At 38.3% G+C, this 22,659-nt stretch overlaps 2 long non-coding RNA genes across 2 annotated transcripts in view; one reads left to right on the top strand and one right to left on the bottom strand.

Moving 5' to 3' along the window:
* Window positions 1-22,659, bottom strand: part of LOC128811119 (uncharacterized) — a 164,254-nt gene that overhangs the window by 75,214 nt on the left and 66,381 nt on the right. The gene's annotated exons all lie outside the window — the stretch shown is intronic.
* Window positions 17,301-17,945, top strand: LOC128811120 (uncharacterized). The gene is made up of 3 exons (XR_008438237.1): window positions 17,301-17,341; window positions 17,521-17,665; window positions 17,754-17,945. It is a non-coding gene; the product is annotated as an uncharacterized LOC128811120 (long non-coding RNA).

Raw genomic sequence — 22,659 nt, 5'->3', positions numbered from 1 at the left:
CCAATGCAGCAGCTAAGGGAAATGCTGATCAATACAGTGAACATCCAGCTTCCTAAACAAAAAGCACGTTTCATACAAAGCTGAACATTTTTCTCCTTGTCACACAGAATTATCTTAATTATTGTTTCAAGGAACAGCTTTACATAGAATCATCTAGGAGTCCAAAATGCTGCTCAGAAACTCATCACTGGAATAATTTATGATTTTTTCTTCCTAACATCTTGGGCTTGTTTGATATGCTTGCCATTTCTCTCTGACAGAGAGGTCGATTAAATCACATTTATATTGTAAACGTATGCATTGCTTTTTACCCTAGGCGGTGGATGAAGAGATAGAGAGCCCCATGGGAAAAGCAAGCCAATCCACTTTCATATTGCAAACTTCTGCTCTTCGGAAGAAATGAATGGTTGCCAGGGAGAGCTGGGAATTACTCGAGGATGCAAAATGTTATTTTAGAATCCTTTTGAGAGAGGTTTTTCTCTCCCCCACCTCACCATTTTCACATCTCCTGCTAATGCAGCTCACATCAGTTTCTATGAAAACACTGAAGGAATGCACTTCACCAGCATTCTTCAGAGGATCTGTATAAATCAGGCTTTAACTCTGCCTGCATAAAGCAGGCCATTTCTTTACTTTCAAAGGGAGAAGGGAGAAAGGATTTGTAACATTTTCCAAAGCATTATGCCTGCCAAAGATCATTTGAGATGAGGAAGGTCACCACACATTTTTGAACTAAAAGAAAGTGCTAAAAACAGGGAGGGTAAAGGTCATTGCTTAGGGCCATGGAAAAAATGAGGCTGCAGTATCATTAACCTAACAGAAATAATTAGGAAACATTCAGCTTTTATAAATTATGCAGAGCACTCCATTTACACTTTTTCATATTTTTGCCATAACAGAGATAATTAGGAAACATTTACAGCAACACTGTAACCTAATAAAGCAACCCTTTCATACCAGGATGCCTTCCCACTAATACTTGCATATCTACAATAGTGAGAAATAGGTATTATTACCTGAAAAAGCTTTATGGAAATCATTTCATCTGTGACCAAAGAGCAACATGATCATGTTGGTATTTCCCCTTCACTTGAGGCAATAGCAAAAGTCAATCAACTCAACTAAGTAAATAACTGACTCTTTGTACTTCTAAGGGCTTCTTGCTAGTTTAATTATAACAGAAAATTAGTTTGTGCGATTTAACCTTAAGAAAATAAACCTTGCCATTCAAGGATTTTGTAAACTCAGGGTCAAATCCTACAGTGGAGTCCATTCCCACTTAGTACCCCTGAAAAACTGGAGAGATTTGACATTTCAGTATTAAATTTAACAGCATGAAGTATTCTGAAATATCAGCTTGGTTCTCTGATTAATTTTTACAGGACTTACATTGGCTAAGTATGTTGAAAAGGATGCTCTAATGAAAAATCCTGAAATTAGGAATGCTCAGCAAATAATGACTTTTTTTTGCAGATACAAAAACATTAAAGTTATTTATCTCCATACATCCTGTGTTTGTTTTTGAAACATAGTTTGTAAAGCTAATCAGATAATTTTCCTCCTCCCATCAGGGAGAAAGAGACAGAGAACAAAATGTAAAACATGCTGAAAAAGAATGGGAGCTGAAATCAAACTGGGGAGGGATGGGTTATAGGGGTGGAATTGGATAAGAGGAAAGGGGAGAAGGATAAAAGTCTCATGAAAGTCTAAAGTTATAAGAATTCAATCACCTCTAGTATTTCAAGAGGTTAAGGAGATAAGCAAATACACTCCTGCCTTCAGACCTTCTACTTGTAATGCTCTAAAGAGTGACTTACAGTGAGACTCAAAGAAATCAGTGGAAAGATTCCCTGCACTCATCTTTAGATGTTCTGTATGAAATACAACCTGATTTGCCTATAGGATTTTGATGACAACACAGAAGATTTAACATATAATCATAGAAATTCAGCTTCGGAGCTGGGGGAGATAAAGACCAAGAATGAATTTTGGCACACTACAGCTTTCAGAAAAAGTGCAGAACATAACTCAGTGAGTTTTCGTGTATATCATCCATCATTTTTCCTCCCATGAACCGCACAGTCAAAACATACACCATATGACTAGAACATCCATGTAAATTTCTGATATTTTCCCGCTTCACCAAAAATTAAGTTTTCACAAAAGTATTTGGAAAACTCTTATGTTTCTACTATTGACACAACACCAATACTGACCAGCTCTACAGAAAATAACTCTTGAAACCTTTTTACAATATCACTGTATAAATCTTCTGCCACGAATCAGATTTAAATAAACATAGCTTTTCTCCATCACCCATGTTAATCCAGTTATAGCAAAGGCCTCACATTCCAGTGCTCCAGTCTCTCAGCAGCAGATTAGCCCCTCAGCCAGGGACACTGCACTCCCTGATGCATGGGGGAGTTTGCTCAAGTGCTGTGTATAAAAACCAGCCAACATTGAATGATATCAAAAGAGTTTTAACCCAAATATTAACATTTTCCTTACTAGAACTATCAACTCTCTAATATTTATATTGGTTTGTGTTTATTGTCTTAATTCTATTTATACAAAGTACTCACAGTGTATGAATCTCTTGCTGTTCATACACTAGAGTTTTGTTCATGATTTTACATGATTTAGCAGTACTTGTAGCATAAATGACAGGACAGTAAGAATTGATCATGTATCATGAAATAAAAATACACCATGAACAAAACATACAATAGTATAATTGAATGTAGTCTGATACTTTTAGTGACATTAGCCCAGAGCAGAAAACAAGAAAATATGAGATTATATCTTTGGTTCTGCCACTCACCTGCTATGTGACCATGGTAAAATAATGATGATTGCCTACTTCCATTTCTCCTTTTCTTCACTTCTTAGGTGTATTAGGCAATAATTATTAATTTTGCTGAAGGGTAATAGGTACAAGCATAATCCTATAATACTACCAAAAGACAACATGGGCCTTGAAAGATTATCTATGTTTCACAGCACTATTTCCATGCTTTTGATTACCTGGTGAGTCATGAGGATATTGCACAGACTGACAGCTGTACTGGACATCAAGATGTGCAGTAATAGATCTCTGGTATAATTTATCAAAATTTACTGCAACTATGGTTTAAAAGACAGCCAAGATATTGAAACAAAACAGAGAACTAAAAAAAAATCTGTGACAAGTGCTTCATTACTTCCATTTACACTAAAGAAAAGACACCTTTTACCATTGGCATTGGATGCCACAAAGAAATGTTGCTCCATTTCATATACAGAGAGTTCCAGTAGAGCTGCCAGAGTTGCTGAGTGAACTTAGAGAGCTTCATTATCTTGGGGCTATAATAAAGGCTGAATGTACAAATTTATCCATACCTTTCCATAAACTGCAAAGAGGTGGAAAAACAAAATAATGTTACAGCTTTGCAGATGGCACACCTTGAAAGCTCAGCTCTAATAGTCACATCTGTGGCTGCAGCCACTCAGCAAAGCCCTACCTACAGATTTGTCAGCTGTTCTCAGATCACCCAAGGGCACTGCTGTGGCTAGAGCAGAAATGCTTTGTGTCAATTAATCTGATTGCTCATTACATCCAAATCCCATCCATGTTTCAGTCCTGATATGATGATGTGTCTTTTGTTTGTTCTTCTCTTGTCTCATATTCCTTTAAGAGCAGATGGCTGAGCAAGTTCTCCTTGAATAGCTAACTTTTTTAACTTTTAAAACCTACTGCTGTCCCAGGCTTACAGAGACACATAATCCAACCCTGCCATCCCATAGCTATTCAGTAATAGAGAAATTCCCTCAGCAACTGCTTCATAATATTTAGAAGAACTCTGAAGTTGAACAGAAATTTTCTCAAATCTTCCAACATCATCAGTGGTCTTTGAATAATCTTCTCTAAACTCTACATGAGTTCTGTGGCCAGGACCTAAGTCTCATGAACCTAAGCCCATTACCCTAACCATCATCATCTTGAGTAAACATCTTTTTTTAATAATGCAAATTTATCAAATTTTTTTCAACTTCAAAAAGCTGAAGACTCAAAACAATCTTCAAGTAACCCCCCCTTCATTCAAGAGTACACTTAGTAATTCTTTTTCTCTTGAATTCATAAGTACATCATGAATTCATAAGTACATAATTCTCTTGAAACATAAGTACATCTATATGAATGAGAAACATTTGCCCACATCAATAAAAGCTGCCTTGCCTGGTCCCTCATTAGTACAACCTGTCCTTTGTTTTCAGCTTCTGGGTGAGAGGAACAGATACACACTGTATTCATTAGAGTCCTCATTATGACTCTCGCTACAAGAACAAGATACCCTAATTGTAAGACAGATGAGAAAGACAGCGGCGTCCTGTAGTACTGTGACCTTTCCAACACTTCATATTTTGACTTGCTGACCGTTCCATCTGCTTGTTGCACACTGCAGGGAAGAATAGGATAGTCATGCATGACGGCAACTGGGAGGAAAGTTAACCCATTACTGTAAACCAATGTAATCTCACAACAAGTTTTTGTTCAGTCCTGCCTCGACTCCTGCTAAACTGCCAGGGCTTACCCCGCATTTCTGTTAACAGTGGCAATAGGCATTTTTATTGCATCTCTGAGATCACGCTCACAGATCAAGCTTCTTTTGTGAAAAAGCAATGATGGATTACTATTCTGGGCAACCCTTTAGAAAAAGTGACAAATCACTTTTAATTCCTTAGATATTCATTATCATAACACTAATCCATCTGGCATTAAGGAAGGAATAATATTCAGGCCTGTATTCTTTCCTTTGCTATTTAGTAGAAGTCTTGAATAGCTTTTGAGATCTTATTATCAGAGATCCCCAGGTACTTTCATATCACATAAAATACTCCAAAATATTACAGTGTCACTAATGTCTCAGCATTTTTATAACTTGACTTGAATACTACATCATGAAATTCTTCAGATAAGACTTGGCCTTTCCAAGAGCAGTGACACTTGATAACATCATTACTCCACATCAACTCTAGAAACTGTCAAAATTCCTTGCTGAGCATAAATGTTTGCAAAACTAAAGGAAATAACAGCCTGAAGCAATTGATAGTCCATACCAGCGAAAATGGGACAGACTGAATCTCTCTCTCCAAGTAGACCTGTAGATTGTAATAGCACCTTCCAGCACCTAAAGGTGGCCTAGAAAAAAGCCAGAGAGGGACTTCAGAAAAAGGAACATGAAATAAGAGGGAATGGCTTTAAACTGAAAAAGGGCAAGTTTAGATCAAGTACTAGAAAGAAATGCTTTGCCATGTGGGTTGTGTGGCACTGGGAGAGGTTGCCCCAAAAAGTTGTCAATGTCCTACTCCAGAGAGTACTCAAGGGCAGCTTGGATGAACACCTTCCTGGTCTGGTGGAAGGGGTCTCTAAGGTCCTTTCCAATTGAAGCCATTCTCTGTAGGAAGTTGTAATTTTAAGGCACAAGTTGTGACAAACATGCTCCAACAATGACCAGAAATATATTTATTAAACATGTACATATGTTTAAATAAAATTTCAATTCCCTTTAAAATTACCGTAAAATATTACAGATCCAAGATCTATATCCAGGTCTCCTTCCTCTAAAGATTGACTGAGCCATGGAAGCGATCTGAGAAGGGTAAACCTCCCCTAGATGCAGCCAAGGGCCAAGAACAGGAAGGAGGTGGGTTACAGAATTGTAGGAACAGTTTCAAGGCAATAATCCAGACTAGAAGGAAAAAGAAATACAGCAGAGAAGGAAGGTGTCAGATATTTAAAAGAGCAACAAATCTAAAGAACAACAAATGGAATAAAATTTTATTTTACAAAATAAACAAAATTAAACAGGCAGTCAGTGGAGAGCTGAAAGAATGAGCAGGAGTTGGTTACAGCAGCACAGAAGTTACTCTAAGAAACAGAAAGGGAGGCAGAGCTACAGGAAAGCAATTGAATTTGAGATACTGAATTTAAGACACCAGTGGTCCAACAGAATATATTAAATATATAGTCAAAACACAAAACTGCTAAAGTGTTACTGGGAGGTCTAGAGGAATATATAAAGCAGGGAATATCAAAGTTAAAATGCTACCTTTCCAAGAGCACATCTAAGAGTACACATATCCATGTGGGAAATCTGATGGAAATTTGATTGGCAAAATTGACCAACAAAAACCCAAAGCAAAATCCAACAAAAGCAAAAATAAAACCCCACAAATGGGCAACAGTCTGATATTTTGGCTTCTTAAAGTCTGATAAAGCTACACCTTTCTAATTGCTTTTTGCCCAACTACTATTCAGTATGTAAATAATCCCAGCCACGAGGAATTAATAATTCATAAATCATGAAGTTAAAATTAATTTTCCCATGTCCGATTTTCTTTAAAAAAATACATTATACACAGTGGAAATGAAAATGGCTCAAGCTGTTTTACACTGACTAAATGTATTCATGTTTTCTATAGAGCGCTCTCTCTTGTATGAGAACTGTTAAGTCTTATTAATATTATTATTTAATAAGATTAGTAAAAATTAAACTCCATCATTTAAAAACCCAAGAAACATGCTTCCCTTTGTTTACAGGTAATTAGGTAATTTTAAACCAGCACATAGCGAAAGAAATTAATTAATGGGGGAGGAGGGGATATGATGACTAGAGGGAAGCTGATTGGTACTGCATGAGAACTAAGGTACACTGCTATTTCATATATTCCAGTTACGTAGCAGTATCTAAAGTACAGAGAATTTGAAATACACGGAATTTTGCAAAGCATTAACTGCCTTTCCTGTGAAATAAACCATTTAAATCCTCTATTACAAATGAGGAAATTGACAGATTGTAAGATTTTCACAGAGACTTTTCAGGTGTATTTATAACACAACATTGTGAGTCAGTGATGTATCCAGCACTGGAGTGCAGAAACTCCCAGCACTGAAATAAGATGCAGAATAGTATCTGCAATTATCTAAGGGAGTAGTTCTCATGTTGCACATTTTGTTTCTCTAAAAAGCCTTTGATATGCGACCAGTGTTGGACTACGTGACTTACTGATGCTTAACATGCAGCAAGTTAAATGTATATGTACCTGCTGAGGGCCTCATGCTGGTTTCCCCTAAATCACAGAATGGATTCAACCTAAGACTTTGTGCTTAACTACAGTCTGCAAAAGGAGAATCCAAATTACTCAAACCATCTACTCCAACACATGCTATGAACACACATACTGAGGGCTGCAGGACAAATTGACAGGACTAATCACAAGCGGAACGCGCTTCTGCAGTAAGGATTTGGCAAATACATTAAACACGTGGAAAAGTCACTGAGCTGAAAAAACTGAGTGCACAAGAAACACTTTTACACCATTCTGAGACAACTTCAATCATCACACTGGTTTGTGGGTTGCAGGTTTTGGCTTGGGTTTTTTGGTTTTGATTCTTGGTTTGGTTTTTATTGAGTTTTGGGGGTGTTTTGGGATTTTGTTTGGGTGTTTGTTTTTTTTTTTTTTTTTTTTTGCTTCTTTTTTTAATCCTTTTGGTTTGGTGTGGGGGAGGTAACCACAAGGAAACAGAAAAATACCCCAGGACTTCAGCCTGGCACTATTCTCTCATTATATAAACACAAGCAGGCATTGATTAAGTTGTTCCTGAAATTGAATTTGTGCAGTTAACCAACATTAAAGTCTGGTACTAGCGAATTTGAACAAGATACCAATATTTCCACTAAAAATTCTCTTTCAAGTACAGTGTGAGAGGGTGATCAGTTATGTGAAAGTACACCCCTACAGAACACCCAGATGTGATCAAACTGAACATAAAACTAATGATTGTAACTCATTAGGTTGTCAGTGAAAGTCTGTGATAGCAAGAGATTAGAGTAAAAGCCATGTGACTGCCCAAATCATGTGACAGACACCAGGGTGAAGAGCATAAGCCGTATAACTTGATAATAGTCAAAAATACATCCTTGTTTCAGTCTTAGCTTAGTGAAGAGCTAGGTGAAGCAAAAACACCTTAAGAAATAAAATGGAAGTGCATCATATTTTGATACTGTGTGTCATACAGTGCCTTTCATGCAACACTTCCCTATTTACCACTATTAACGCACCATTTGTGCTAGATCATCCTCAGTCAAGAAAATAAATGTCAGGCTTTTCTTGAAAGACCTCTACATTCTTGTTTTGAAATACCAATCAATTGGTCATACTGATTTAAAGAAATACTGGTATAGCCACATTATCTTGAAAATTCATTTTTAGTCTACCTTTACTACCTCAATTCAACTCTATTAATTACAGTGTTTTTCTCAGTAAGAACTTTGCTGTTACAAAATCAGAAATGTATTTTTCAAAATTCTTCAAATAGTACAGGATTACAAATTGAATTCTGACTATGGTAGAAACACAAACACAGTAGATTTGCAGCATTTTTTTAAAGGATTTAGTTCTATCAGTACTATAAATGTAACAGCGTCTGTAAGAAAACAAACAAGCAAATCTGAAGCATCTACAACATTGTGTATAATTTTTAAGATAAATATTTGCTAGCTCCCTAATCCAGAAGGCATTTTTGGAATTTTGATAAAATACTTCATCTTAGGCATGGCCACCTTCTTTTCTAAGGCAACAAAGAGAGTGCTCTCTCTACTTAACATCTTCAATGCTGATAGACTGCTCACCCATGTCCTGGCACCATGGTTCCCAAGAGGGACTACGTTCAAATGAAGCGGTATCTGAGGATTCTCACCACAGATATTATTTCCTAGGTGTACCTGGTGGAAGTCTATCAGCATTAGAAAAGTTAATTAGTCAACTGAGAGCTGGAATCTCACCAGGCTAATTTTTGCTGTCAGGGATAATGATAGATTTTTCAAGCCTTAAACCAACAATTGGTGCAAAAGATCAACTCACTAATGATTGTCAATTAGTCGTGTGACTGTTGACTTCATTTTTCTGCCTTTGAAAAACATGTCATACTCATTCAACAACAGCCCACACCACCTGTATTTTGCAGCTGTGAAAATACAGATATTCCAAATGAATCCCCAGAGACACCAGAGCCAAATGTTTTTCAGTAAACAGTAAAAGCCTTATCATTGTAGTGTTATTAACTATGTTAATTTGTCTAGCAAAGCACAGTGCAGCATTCATAACTGTGGAATAACACGAACATTTCTGACAATAAACTAAGTCATTCATTGTATTTGCTTATAGCTATCTTCACACAAGGACTATAAACAAGATTTCAGTTAGAAAACTGAAGGTTCCCTCTCAGAGCACTGTCATCCTCAACAGACATGACTGCATCAAGGTAGAGTTTGTACGTTCCGGTATGTAGTCTATAATTATGTACCTGTTGCAGTAGCAGAAGTGGTGGAGAGGGTCTGTAAAGAAGAGTAACACTTTACAGAAAGCAATTCAGGTATGAGAAATTTAGCTTCATCCCAACTGAACACAGCCTGTACTTTAGCAAGTATTTCCTTTCACATGAAAGAGCACATTTCAGTGAAAGATTTCAAAGCATCACCTCACTGTATAATCTCAGCAACCACAGCCCAGGAAGTAATGGGAACTTCTTGAAGTCTTCCTAATAAATAAGCACATGCTCATCCAAAGTAAATAGAAGGCTCTACTCCCACAGCAAATTCTCAAATTGGTGTGAAGCTTTCCCCTCATATTAATTTAAGGTGGGCCTCAAACTGAGTTGTTTGATGGAGAGAGTAGCTCTGCCTCCACTCTGTCCCTGCCACTCCCACATGATTAGCAGAGGCATCATGTAGTCCTAATAACAGCAATACTTTAAGCAAAATCTCTGCTACTAGAAATCCAGTCAGAATCAAACTGGATTTTTACCCTTCTTTCACATTTAGTAGTGTAGGTTGTTAGCAATATAGACACAGAAATAACACAGCAGCATTTAACTGATAATGTTGAACACTGAAAACTTGGGTTTACGTGCAAAAAAACCACACTACGGATCCAGGTTCACGCAGGGAACTGTACAAACCCTCCTTGATTCCTAATCCTTTTAGCCCTTTTTATCATCTTACCAGGCCCCCAATAAGAAGTCTCAACTACAAGCATTTTAGCATCCTCTTCCATATTTTTTAGCCTTGCATGGCAAGGCCAGTCATTTCTCATAAAAAGGAACATGTTCTCCTCCATCTCTCTCCAGCTGTTACTGATGGATACAGAAGGTCTGGCTGTGGCTAAAAGCCTTGTACACTGGCTTTTATGGTCACAACCACTCTGCCTCAGCCCTTGTTAGTTGAAAAAGGAACAGAAAATGCAAGGATCAGCCCCTGAAGACACAGTATGAGGCTGACAGATCTATTTCCCAGATCTTACAGATAGGAGTAACAAGTTCCCAAGGGACTGCAGGAGGACCAGTCAGACAAAGCCCTAGTGAACAGGCACACACACCACACTTAAAACATGAAGCTCTGAAGGTTTTTATAATATATTGCAATATGCCTTTCAGAAGATTTACAGAGACTGCTATCGAGGGTCTACAGAAAGGCAAATATCAATATATGTACAGATCTAATAGGCCTTCCTCAACTACTTGGAGAAAATTACTTTCCTAGAGAACCTGATCATTATTTTAAAAAGGAGATAATTTTAAGCAGACTGTTAACATAAGATCCCTGTGACTTCATTCAGAGAATGAAAATTGATAAAAATTTTCACTGTGTGATAGATGAAAAAAAAAAGGCTTTGGGAAGATGAGCAACCAGTTAAGTTCCCCTCATCTATCACTGGTGCTGAAAGGAACTAAGCTGTAACACTAATTTATTTATCATAAAAATCTAAGTGATTTATATACATAGAAAAGTGGTTTAGGGCTTACTTTAATAGTTCAATAAGAAGTTCCATTATCACTCAAGTGTTAGGAACTTGTTGAAAAAGATTTTTAATTATCCCAGCCAAAAATAATAATAAAATGACACTCAGATGTTGGAAAAGGGTGTACTTTTAACTAATTTAATATTTTTAAATATACCAGATTTCTCATGAAACTCCAAGATTTAAGGTTATAACCTAAGCAAATCACACCATAAAAAGCCTTGCTTGTAGAGCCACACCAGTCTCAGCCTGTGTTCCTTTTCCTAAAGGGTTTCTTTCATGGCTACTACTTCCCACTGTCCTTCCTATATATCATAATTGTTTTTCGTCAACACTTCTCTCTTCTCCTCTCCTCATGTGTTCATCTGTTCTTTTTACCAGTGGTCTTCAACTTTTTCCCCGTATTTCAAACCCCTGCTCCAGAGCAAGCAAATACTAAAGATATAGTGAGTCAGAATTAAGGAGTGTCTGATACCACTCTGAGAAAAAGCTAAAATTTAGAATTAAGAGGTGAAAAAGGTATTCATCTCAATACATAAAACCTGGTGTGAGAAAAATCCCTCTGAGAAGCTGTGGACACTCTATGCAATGCATAACAACATCTAGGAAAAACAAGAGGTAATCTTAAACATAATGCTCGATTCTACCTTTACTGATAGCTACTAAGATTCATTCAGAATGAAAACCTAGATAGACAAAATTCAACAGGATATATAATTTCCAAATTATAAGACTTGGTATTTGATGAGCAGTTTTTGAGCCTCACCAAATTGCAAGTTTCCCATCAGAAAGGGTTAGGCCTATTTACTTATTTAGTAACAGCAGCTGAATGGATGGTGCAATTTCCTGATTCTGACAGCTGGCACACATAAAAAAACCAACAAAACCTATGACAGATCTAATAAAAATCTCAAGAAGTGATACTGCCCCCTCTTACAAAAAGGCTATGAAGGCCAACCCTCCAAAAATGTTGAAAAGACACTACTCAATCAGACTGGGAGCTGTAAGTATTTAGCAATTCCAAAAGAAAAAAAAAACCAAAAAAAAAACCACAAAGTACCCAGATCCCATCACATATCATGGTCTAGTAATTAACATACTCTATCTCTGTATAAATCATCACAAAGCTGATGCTAAAGCAACTTTTTAATTATAATTTTCCCAATTTCCCACATGGAAAAACAATTTTCAGTGATCTTAAAATTAGTATTCAGGAGTCACAGGCTGGAATCTAACTTTTTCTAATTCAGGTCCTGACTTGAGAGCAATGAATGACAGGGAGAATCTTCTACCTGGTACTGAATTCTGTTCACCAGAATTCCCATGTTGATTTTTTTCCACCAATTTTCTTTTTATTATTTATTTTTTTAGAAAGCACACTCCTGGGAGTAGAGACTGTATTCTGATTTATGTCCACATGAAAAAAAAAAATGTGATTCCATCTTAACTGGGGATTTCCATCCTGCTTAGGGACTGAAATGAAGTAACCTCATTTGTGTTTGTAAAAGCAGGCAGACAGTAAGCTGACCAGTAAATGTAACAGTGCCAGTTCAATTTCTAACTTCCATATGTATATTTCAGGAACAAGGCATGCTGTAATGAAGCTCTTTTTTTTTTTTTTTTTCTTATTTTACATTAAATCTGGAGCTAGACTAGACAACACATCATATGGGAAGGGGGAAAAAAAACTTCATGCCACTGGAATTCAGTCTCAGTGGGAGCCGAGAGCTTGACTGTTCTTTGGTTATTGCTATGCTGAGTGCTAAGATGGCTGTTAAATATTTTATCAGCCAAGACTAAAACCAAGAAATGTGCTGAAAACAAGAGTTGAATGATCTCTATTTTGAGTCTCACATTGTGTAGATACACAAGCAGGTTTTCTTTCCTTTTTTTTCCACCCCTGCTTTTTCTATTTTCATTTCTCTCAAATACCTCCCCACAAAGCAGCTACTCTGAGGGTTTTCTTTTCCACAGCAGCAGCTGTGGTACAGTGCACGTTATCAGGGCTGACAGTTAACCGAAGTAAACATAAGGACACAGCAGCATTAGGGTTGTCAGTCTGAAAATAGAATTTCGTTGCAATTCTCTGCGTGAGGTCTCGGAACAGCCGATGGCTGAATTAAGAACAGTGCTTTTGCAGATTTTATGGGGCTGATGCATGTGACTATCCTCCCTCCCTCTGTCACACTAGAGGCTTGGGGGATAGAAAATCATGCTATTATCTGTGCATGTATGTATGCATGCACAGCAAAATATTTCTATTCTCAGGTTCTAGTTTTTCCTTTCTTCTGTCAGCTCTTTTCAGTGACTCCCTAACATCAAATACTCTTTTAGTTGTAGTGGATGGGCACAATAACTAAGCAATGTTCCTTTACCACCTCGCAGCCCACTTCCCCTTTCCCTCCCCTGCACACACCAGAAAGCCCCTCTTAAAATTCCTGTTCTGCAGCAAATACTAACTTCCAGCTATGAATTTGTCCTTGCTGTCCACTGTCACCTGCTAATAAGAGTGGTTTTACCACCATCTGCAACATTGAGCTCTTCCTGTGGTTTCTCTCTGCCATTTCTAAGAATTTGACAAATAAATCACATTTCTTCGGCAGATCAAGTGAGAAAAATACGGGCCCCGCATTCCGGCTCAGTCTTTGTTTCAGGGAGTTTACATGACAGATGCGTGTCTCCTATCACCCATGAGCGGCATCAGCGAGAGCCCCGGTTCAGGTCTGAGCAGAGTACAGAGGGGGGATCGCAGCTGGGACTACGCTGGGAGCAGCGCGGTTTGACCAGAGAGAGCCCGCCTGAGGCCAGGATCCGCGCAGAGCCGAACTGTGCTGGAAAGGGTCCATCTTTGTTTCATAAGGTGGAGCCATTTCCTTAAAAGTAGATGGGTTTCGATAAGCGCAAGAGGCGAACGCAGTGAGCGCCGCGCTTGGCTGGCTGGTCTGTGCATTTGTCAGAAGCCCTGGGCCGGGAAGATGTCTGCGGTGGGGCCATGTTGTGGTTCCCGGGAAATCAGAAGGTATCGATCGTCTCCAGCGAGCCGCTCCCCCCCGGCAGCCGCATCCCGAGCGGCGGCGGCGCAGCTGCCGCCGACGGAGCGGTGGGAACGGCCCCCGCATCTGAGCCCATTAGTCACCAGATGTCACCTTCTGCTGCCAGCGCCTCCAACAGCCCGGCACACAATGTCCCGAGCATGCTGAACATGGGAGCGGCGGCTCTCGCAGCGAGGCGGACAGCTCGGTGCGCGGCGGGGCTGGCCCGGCCCTGAGCCATGTTCACAGTGACACCTACAGCCGGAGGGCACCGCCGCGGCTGCGGCCGCCGCGGCTGCGGCCGCCGCGGCGGGGTGGCTTTGCTTCTCCCTCCGCCCCGGTTGTTTGGGGGTTTTAATTTATTTTAAAGATACACCTCTTCTGAAGATGTAATTGATTTTATTCACCAGAGGAAATACCAGCTTCTCTATCGATTTCTACATTTGCTGAATTTATTTTGTTTTCTCCTCTGTGTGATACCATAAAATGTTATTAAAAAGGTGGTGTACATCAAACAGAAAATTATTTGTTTTCCCCTAGAAGGACTAATTTTTAAAAACCACCATATTTTAAACATGTCCGCTCAGTGGCAGGGAAAGAGATTATTTAGCATCCACAGCCATTACCCGATGCTCGTTAGCAAGTTGTTTATGGGGCTGCAGAGCGCAGGGCAGAGGCTTCTCTGCACCTTGCCTGCATTCTCCATTTCTTTTACAGCCTCACCAGCCTCCCCCAGCATTTCACTGGGAAGGACCAAGCATGTATTAGAATAAGATTTTCAGATGTATTTTAAACAGTAAACAAAATCCCGTAAAGAAACATCTATGAAAACTAACAGTACTATACAAAAAACATTAATAAGACTGCTGAATTAAGTAGGATAGTGCATACCTGGGGTTGTGTTAAGAGGTTTTTTCAATCAAAATCTGATTAGAAATTTGCTCACAGTACAACAGTAGTGTCAGGATACTTGAGAAATTGTTCAAGTGTTTCTAAGATGAATTCAACAACAAAAAAAGCCCAAACAAAATAGATGTCAATTGAAATCTTTAGGTGCTTCTGATTAGACCAAGCAGAAACAAATCGTGCTATCAACTAACAAGCATACTGAAGATGAAATTTAGAGGACATTTAAGGTAAAATCTACCAGAGAGGTGTGAGACCTACAGAATTTTCAAGCCAATTAAAATTTTAAGTTAAGCATATGTTTTAACATGATATAATACTGCATAAAGCTGATTTTTTTTTCAAATGTGTAAGAAAAAAAATTTAATTTCTTAGCTTGCATACCTTGACGCTGAAATAGACAAATGCATTTTTTACAGATTTTCTGTAAGGTAATGTCCTCACCTTTCCTCACACTTTGGGCTTGTGGTGATCATGTTTTTTTCATCTGATAACAATTTTCACATGTAATTATGATCGCACAGAAAATAAAGGATATTTGGCCACTATTGAATAGGCTAATAATTCACTTCTATAGCTTGAGCAAAACATAGGGAATTAAGCAAAACTGTATTCTGCAGTAAAATAAAGTAATATTTTGTATCAAACACAAAAACAGCTCTTATGATACCTTGCAGTAATGCCGTTTTCGCAAAATATTAATTTTTGAAAATACTTTTCTTATATTTCAACGATATGTATACATAAAAACAAATACACTTTACCTGTGGGATATTTCACAATGAAGTCTACATAGTAGGTTTTAGATTTGGATATCCTGTGAGATTCCTGCAGCTTCTGCATCTATTGCTGCAGCTAAGGTCAAATACCTTGTGGCACTGAGACACAGAACCCTATTTCCCATGTTTCACTTTAAAAATGGGACTGTTCTTAATTAATTTCCTTTAACTCTCCTACTTCATAATCTGATCTGCATGTAGCAGGGAGTTTAATTATAGAATATTTATTTTCTTTTTCTGGGGGAAGGCTTAGCATCCACGCCATCACAGAAATGGACTGGTAAATTTCAATGTATACATGGCCTATTCTAACACAGGTGCAAGAGTATTCAGGTTACAGGGTTCAGGAGGTTCTTGATGTTTGTTTCCTGTGCATGTTTATCCCATACCAGAGCAATACTGGGGCATCCTTTTCTCTGCTCAGCCTGAGGCTGGATGCTATTACATGTGGTCTGCAGTGAAACACCTGAAGTTACTGGAATCTTTCTGAAATATAGCTTAGTATTTTCAAAATTCCCAGAAGTTCAAGATTTGTTTCTAAAAACAGCTATTAGCACAAGTGTCTATGAACACAGATCCTTAACCACCACCTACTGGTGCAGGGCACACACACAACCAACATATTTAAATACTATGTTGAACTCCAAAGTTATTAATTCAAACAGTCCAAAGTGTTAAGAATATACTTTCAAACCATTAAGAACTGCCATTTGTAAGACTTTGGAATCTGCAAGTGCTTCATGTAAAAAGCTGTTATGCTTCTATTATCAACATGCCTCAGGACTTAATAAAGCAGGCATTTCAAAACACAGCATGCTGAAATGTGGCATTTTCATTTAAGTGCTTACATGTTACTGAACAGAGGGCAATGTAAGGAAGAAAAAGTGAAAAATCTAGCAGGAAGGTCATTTTCAAAATTAAGAATCTGTATTGTTGATGTTGCTGGTCAAAAGGTGCCCCAAACCATGTAAAATTGATTTTGTTTTTTGTACTAATGATCAAAATCTAGGGCACAGGCTCTGAATTAATGATCAGTTGGGTGGAGCTGATTGTATTAACCTCAGGTGCTCATTAATCCCTACAACTACTTCTATCAAGGTCATTAATGCTATTAAAAGCTAAATATTTACCATACAATTATGGGGTTTTGCCTTATGAAAGAATTTCAGCAGAAACTCATTGATTTTAGTTGTGTAGGTGCACTTTCTGGGGTCTCAGTAATGCGTCTACAACTTGAAAGAACTCACAAAAATTGTTGCCACATTTTCTTACCTTGTTGTGATACTAATTAATTTTAGGGAATGGGTCCTGGTATATCTAAATATAGACAAAATGTGCACTTGTAGTCAGTACTTGTTATTTAGACTGACATGCACAGGTAGCAGAGCTGGCAAGGACTCAAAGCCATTCTCAGCTGAGAGGCAGGACTTAAATCCCTTTCCAGCTGAGACAGCCCAGTGCACAAATTTTCTTTCTTTGACTTTTATCTCAAGGAGGTGGCAAGCTGTGGTTTCAGCTTGTAATGAGCACCTCTTGCTCCCACCTCCTCAGAACAGAGGTGAGCACTCATGCAGTGGGAGCAGCAGTCTCATTTGAAAAGCAGTAACTAGGTGGTGGTCAGAAGAGGTTTTTGGAGTTTCTCAGCTGTGCTTTGTGACACATTGCCTGTCATGCTGTGTGCTAACACAACAGCCTGATGGCAGTGTCTGTGGCCTCGCTGGGTCTCCTGAGGTCAAAGCTTGAGCTCACACCAGGCCAAGCTGACAGTGAGGCCTGGGGAACACAGTAAGTGTTTATTAATTTATAAACCCATCCTTCCCTGAACACTTATGCACTTATTACTAGACTGAGTGGCACAGTCTTTATATCAGAAAACATAACAGATTCAATATTTAAAGTAAAAACATGAATTAGTTTTGATTTGTGCCATAATATAATTTCACCTAATATTTCTTTTTTTGCAGCTTTCTTGCTCATTGTCATAAACTGAAATATAACCAAATAATCCATCTCAGATAGCACAGCATTGTTTTAGCAGCAAAAGTGCACAGGCTGGCAATGATTTAATTAACTGTTACTCTCATCCCTAAGACCCATCTACTCTCTATGGTAGGTCTGAAACTCATAATGTTTTCCTACATCATGGTTTTTATTTTTGTCTTTTGAAAGAGAAACAAGCTTATATTTACCTTCTCAGAACAGAAAACAAACCTTGTAGGAAGTGAGCCTGAAATCGACTTCCTCATTATCAATTCCAGTTCCCTATCAGCAGCACCATATAATGTAAACTCCTTGGTAATTTCTTGCCTTTGCTACTTTAATTAAAAGGCTACTTCAAAGCCTGGCTCTTTCCATTTATTCATGACTGACTACTTTATAACCATTTGTTCCTGTCCCTGTCCTTTACATTAAGTAGCTCATCTCTTTTCCCTCTCTGTTTAAACTACCTCCACTTTGTTTGATGTCCAGTCAGCTTCATTGTCCAAAGTCAAATGAGCAATTTCTTTTCAGTCTCTTCTCACAAAGGCTTTTCATTAAGCTCATAGTAATTCTGTGTACCTGTTGCAGTTTGAGTTCATCTTTCTGGAATATGGATGAGCAAACTTGTACCCTGTGAAGTCTGCCATTATGTTGCACTACTGAACTAACATTATTCAGTGTCAAGTGGATATATTTTATTTCCCAAACTCTAGGACTGTGTTCCTGACCAACATGCAAGTCTTGCTCTGACCCTGTCATTTCCAGTTCATGGTCTCAGCAATAGTACAATCTCTATAAACAGAAAATAAAGAGGAGAAAGTTACTAAAAAAAATCTCTGTGATTAGTTCTCCACTGTGTTGAAACCAGTAACTGGCAAAAAGCCTCAAATTCCAATTAAAAAACCCAAAGCAGATGCCATCTTAACAGTCAAATTCTTGATACATTTGTTACCCAAAACTCACTGTTCTACACATACATAATAGCAAATTAATCTATATATCTGTAGTTTTAGTAATAGAATGCCAATAGTCTAAGGCTTAGGAAGGTTTCTTTTCCAACCAACCTGGATGCTTCAGTATCTCAGGAAAAAAAAAAAAACAAAAAAAAAACCAAAAAAAAAAACAACAAAAAAAAACAACCCACCACAAACAGCAAAACACCAAACTGATCTCTTGATCTCTTGATTCTGTAAGCCACATTTTCTTTTTTATCGAAGTAATGAAAAAGACTTGGCCATTTCACTGCATACAATGACTTTAAGAGTCCTTAATTAGGAGAACCTAATTTTCTTAAAGTCTGTTCCTGGCAAAATTACAGCCCTGAAAGAGAAGTTTTGTGTCTATTTGCATCATTTTGGTTACTCACTGCTTAAGTCCAGCTTAGCTGCACTGTCAGAGAGATTTTATCCAGAAAATTTGCCTGCTAGGGTCAGTGCTTCTCCAAAAGTAGATTTGCAGTTTTATATACAGTTTTGAGTTTGCCTACATCAAACCTTCAATCAATTAAAGTTTGTTTTCTGTACACAAACTATTTGTATCACTAAAACTAACAATGGGAAAAGAAACCACCACTAAATTGTCACATGCCACCCTTTTTAGGCATGTGGGGCACGGGGAGATTTTTGGGGGAAAAACAAGTTTGTTTGGTCCTTTGTAAGCTAAATGAAGCCTCAGAAGTGACACACAGAGAAGCAATTTTATACTAGCAGAAAAACTGTCACAGGTTTCTTTCATCTTAGAGCACTGAATGAGAAAAGCACCAATTTGTACCCACAACTAGCATCTGTCAGTCACCATTGATTTCCTGTACTCCTCAGGTAGCACCACTGTAGCCAGCATGAGACTGCATGGTAACAACCTGACCCCTTTATGTCAAATACACAGTTTAGCTGGTAGGCTGCTCTTAAGTTTTCAGCCAAATGAAACTTCTCAGTATCTCTTTGTACTCATCCTGTTCACATCTGGCTAATTCAAACACGAGGAAATGCAGTTGAGATTTTCAAAGGATAAAGAAATTGTTTAAAACTATAGTTAAGAATATTAAACCTGTCTGCATGTACAGGTGTTTCATTAAAAATAAAATATCTGAGAAAAAACAACCCTACTTTTCCTTTCTTCAGAGTTTCACAAACATCTCAGCAATAAAATCAGTGTTCTATTTAGCAGTGATGTAATTGGGAAGTAATTGTTAATATTTCACACATGCTGCAGAACATTCAGTCCTTCTTCATAAACAAATTAACGATAAGCAAAGTGACTAAACAGAAAAATACAAACATTCATTCTCATTAGGAACTGTAAACAAGGTTTGAACATGAATGTGATGTCTGCTATGAGAACTCCTCCTGTCTAGAGACAAGACCGCAAAAGAATTCCTCTCTGACAACTCTCTGACAAATATAATGTGCAGAGTACTGTCTTGTTAAAAAACCTCCTAACATCAAGTTGGTATTGCTGTAATATCAAAACAATTCTGTCATTTTTCCACAACTAAGCACTTGAAAATTAGGTGAAAATCAAACTGAATAATAGCAACAAGTTTTTCTGACCAAACACACTCAGAATGCACACATTTATAGTGATCACCCTTACAGGTATAAAAAAAGAACACAACCTTCTGCAAAATTCTAGTGAAAAAAAAAAAATATCACTAGAATATTCACTTATTTCCCTGAAAAAACCTTCCTCCAATACCCTTCCTTCCAGTACCCCTTTAGTCAGAGATAGCACAAACTATTTAGTGCATGAGGTAAGATACAGGCCAGGATGAAGAAGCAGAGAGCTTATGGAAGTGTAGTTTGAATAGCAGAGTAATTGTCTGCAGCACAGTAGACTGATTGGCTGCTATTCCCCAGCACTTCACCCAATAACATATTATGGAAGCATCATATGCTAACAGGTATCATTTAACTCTTCGTGTTCTTTCTTTAATCTTACATCAGGATGTAGACACCACCACTGGTTTGTAGGAACCCTCAGACATAAAGAAGAAAGCAAATGCCTTCAATACCTTATCATTGAACTGAGCTAGACAAGGAGGTCAGAAAGAAACATTCAGCACAATAAGGCTGCACAGATCTCTTGAATATCTGTACCAGAACAAGTGAAACTGGAAAGAAAACATCTATTTAGAGACTGTGAACACAGAACAACATGAGCAAAATATCTGGCATATAATACAAGGTATCCCTATGTAATTGAGTCACTCACTGCAAAAAAAATAAAAGAATGTAGGAATTTTAATCATTCTCTGTCATGACAGCATCTCTTATCTGTGGGCATTCCACTGCAATTTCAGCAGCTGCCCCCCAAGGATCAGCAAAGTCTAGCAGCTTTCAGGAGCAGCTACAACACAGAGAGCAAGCAGGAAAAAGATTTTCACTTTAAATACCCTGTTCCCTGAGGCGCTCCTGGGAGGACAACTACATTTATGATATTGTAGCCCTCCCTGCGCTCACCAGTTACATCCTATTCCCACTGGAAATTTAATCACTATTTTATGAAGTACAGGATAAGCCACAGAGCATCTCATATCTATGTCATCTGAGAACCAGCCCTGTAGACAAGTTTTCAAACAAAATGCTTTATGTCCTTGTCAGCAAGAGCCTTATCATTCCAGTAACACCTTACTTCATACATTCCACCAACTGTGAGATTTCAGGTACTGGTGTGGTACAGTTTCATTCACCTTCAGTAAAGGCTCAATATAATCAAATCCTAGACTGGCTGAGGTTGGAGAGAAACCTTTCAGTGTTGTGTAGTCCAAGCATGCCACGACCTCAGTCAACAACTGTTTTGCAATGAGAGCAGCCAGCTTCCTCACCAGCTGGGGCAGTATCCCATCAAGTCCCATGAATTTATGGACATCCAGCTAATTTACAAGTTCCACAGTATGCTCCTCTTTCATACTAGGGAAAGTCTACCTTCCTCCAGACTTTGTGACTGGTTTGAAAGACCTGTGTCCTGGACATTAGCCTTGCCACTAAAGACTGAAGCAAAGAGAACACCGTGTACCACTTCTTTTGCATCCCCTTTGGTGTAACACACGTGCTCTGGTCCAAGCCCTTTATCTTGAAACATTTTCTTCACAAGGACAGCTCCATCTATGAAAAGCAGTAAAGCCATTCAGTAAGGCCTGGAGGAATTTGTGTAGGACAGCACAAGCTTGTGTCTATAATTTTAAATGACGCTTACTGCAGAGCACTTTTCTGTCACATCACTTTCCATTGCAGCATATTTTCACACTCCCTGCTCAGGTCTTTTCAGCTGCTTTGTCCCGACTTCTCAGGGGAGTATCATTGACCTGGCCTTCCAGTGATTCTCCAAGCCTACAGGATATTTTCAGTAAACAATGACTATAGCAGTGCAAAAAGAAAACTGTAGGGAGAGTAAACATACTCAAATCACCAGCCAGTCATGACCAGACAAAAAGGGCCTGAGTTTGAAATGGAGCAGTTTCTCTGATCCTTCTCCCTACCAAAAAGCTACACCTCTTCAACATAAGGGGCCCTAAAATTTCCATTGCTCTGAATCTTCCCAGCCACTTGCCTGTCACATTTTGGCCATGTGGATTTTCTCTTTTGTGAATCCAAAGCCAGTGATTTGTGCCTGCCAGGTTGCTTAAGAGACTATAATCCATTTGGGCTTCTGATTTTTATGTAGCTGTGACAAAAAATGTACAGATACATATGTATAAACACACACATGTATATTCTAAACACCAGAATCAGACTTTCTGCATCCCAGCTGATCAATTCACTAATCAGGAGCACTTGAGATTGCATGGGGTCCATCTAAGTATAGAAGTTCTGTATAGAATAGTGCACTATGGCAGTTTTTACAGTCTCTCCTATCTTAATGCAATCTCTTATCCTTTTCTGTCATAATCTATGGGCTGAATGTGCTCTACAAGAAACAAATTTTTTTCACTATGTATCTTTGTAGAACCTTTAGTAAGTCCAACTCCCAAAGTTGGTATTCCCTAAAGCACCTTTTCCAGAAATAATAAAATACTATGTTTCTCACAAAACAGGATGTCAAAGACAGAGGAAAAATAATCAGTCTTAGGTAGGTCCCAAAAATATATTTTTTTTCCAAATTATGCCAGAATTCTCTACCTGTTC

Source organism: Vidua macroura, chromosome 8 (genome assembly GCF_024509145.1).
Source record: "Vidua macroura isolate BioBank_ID:100142 chromosome 8, ASM2450914v1, whole genome shotgun sequence".
Classification (NCBI taxonomy): domain Eukaryota; kingdom Metazoa; phylum Chordata; class Aves; order Passeriformes; family Viduidae; genus Vidua; species Vidua macroura.
This window is presented reverse-complemented; position numbering and strand designations above follow the sequence as displayed.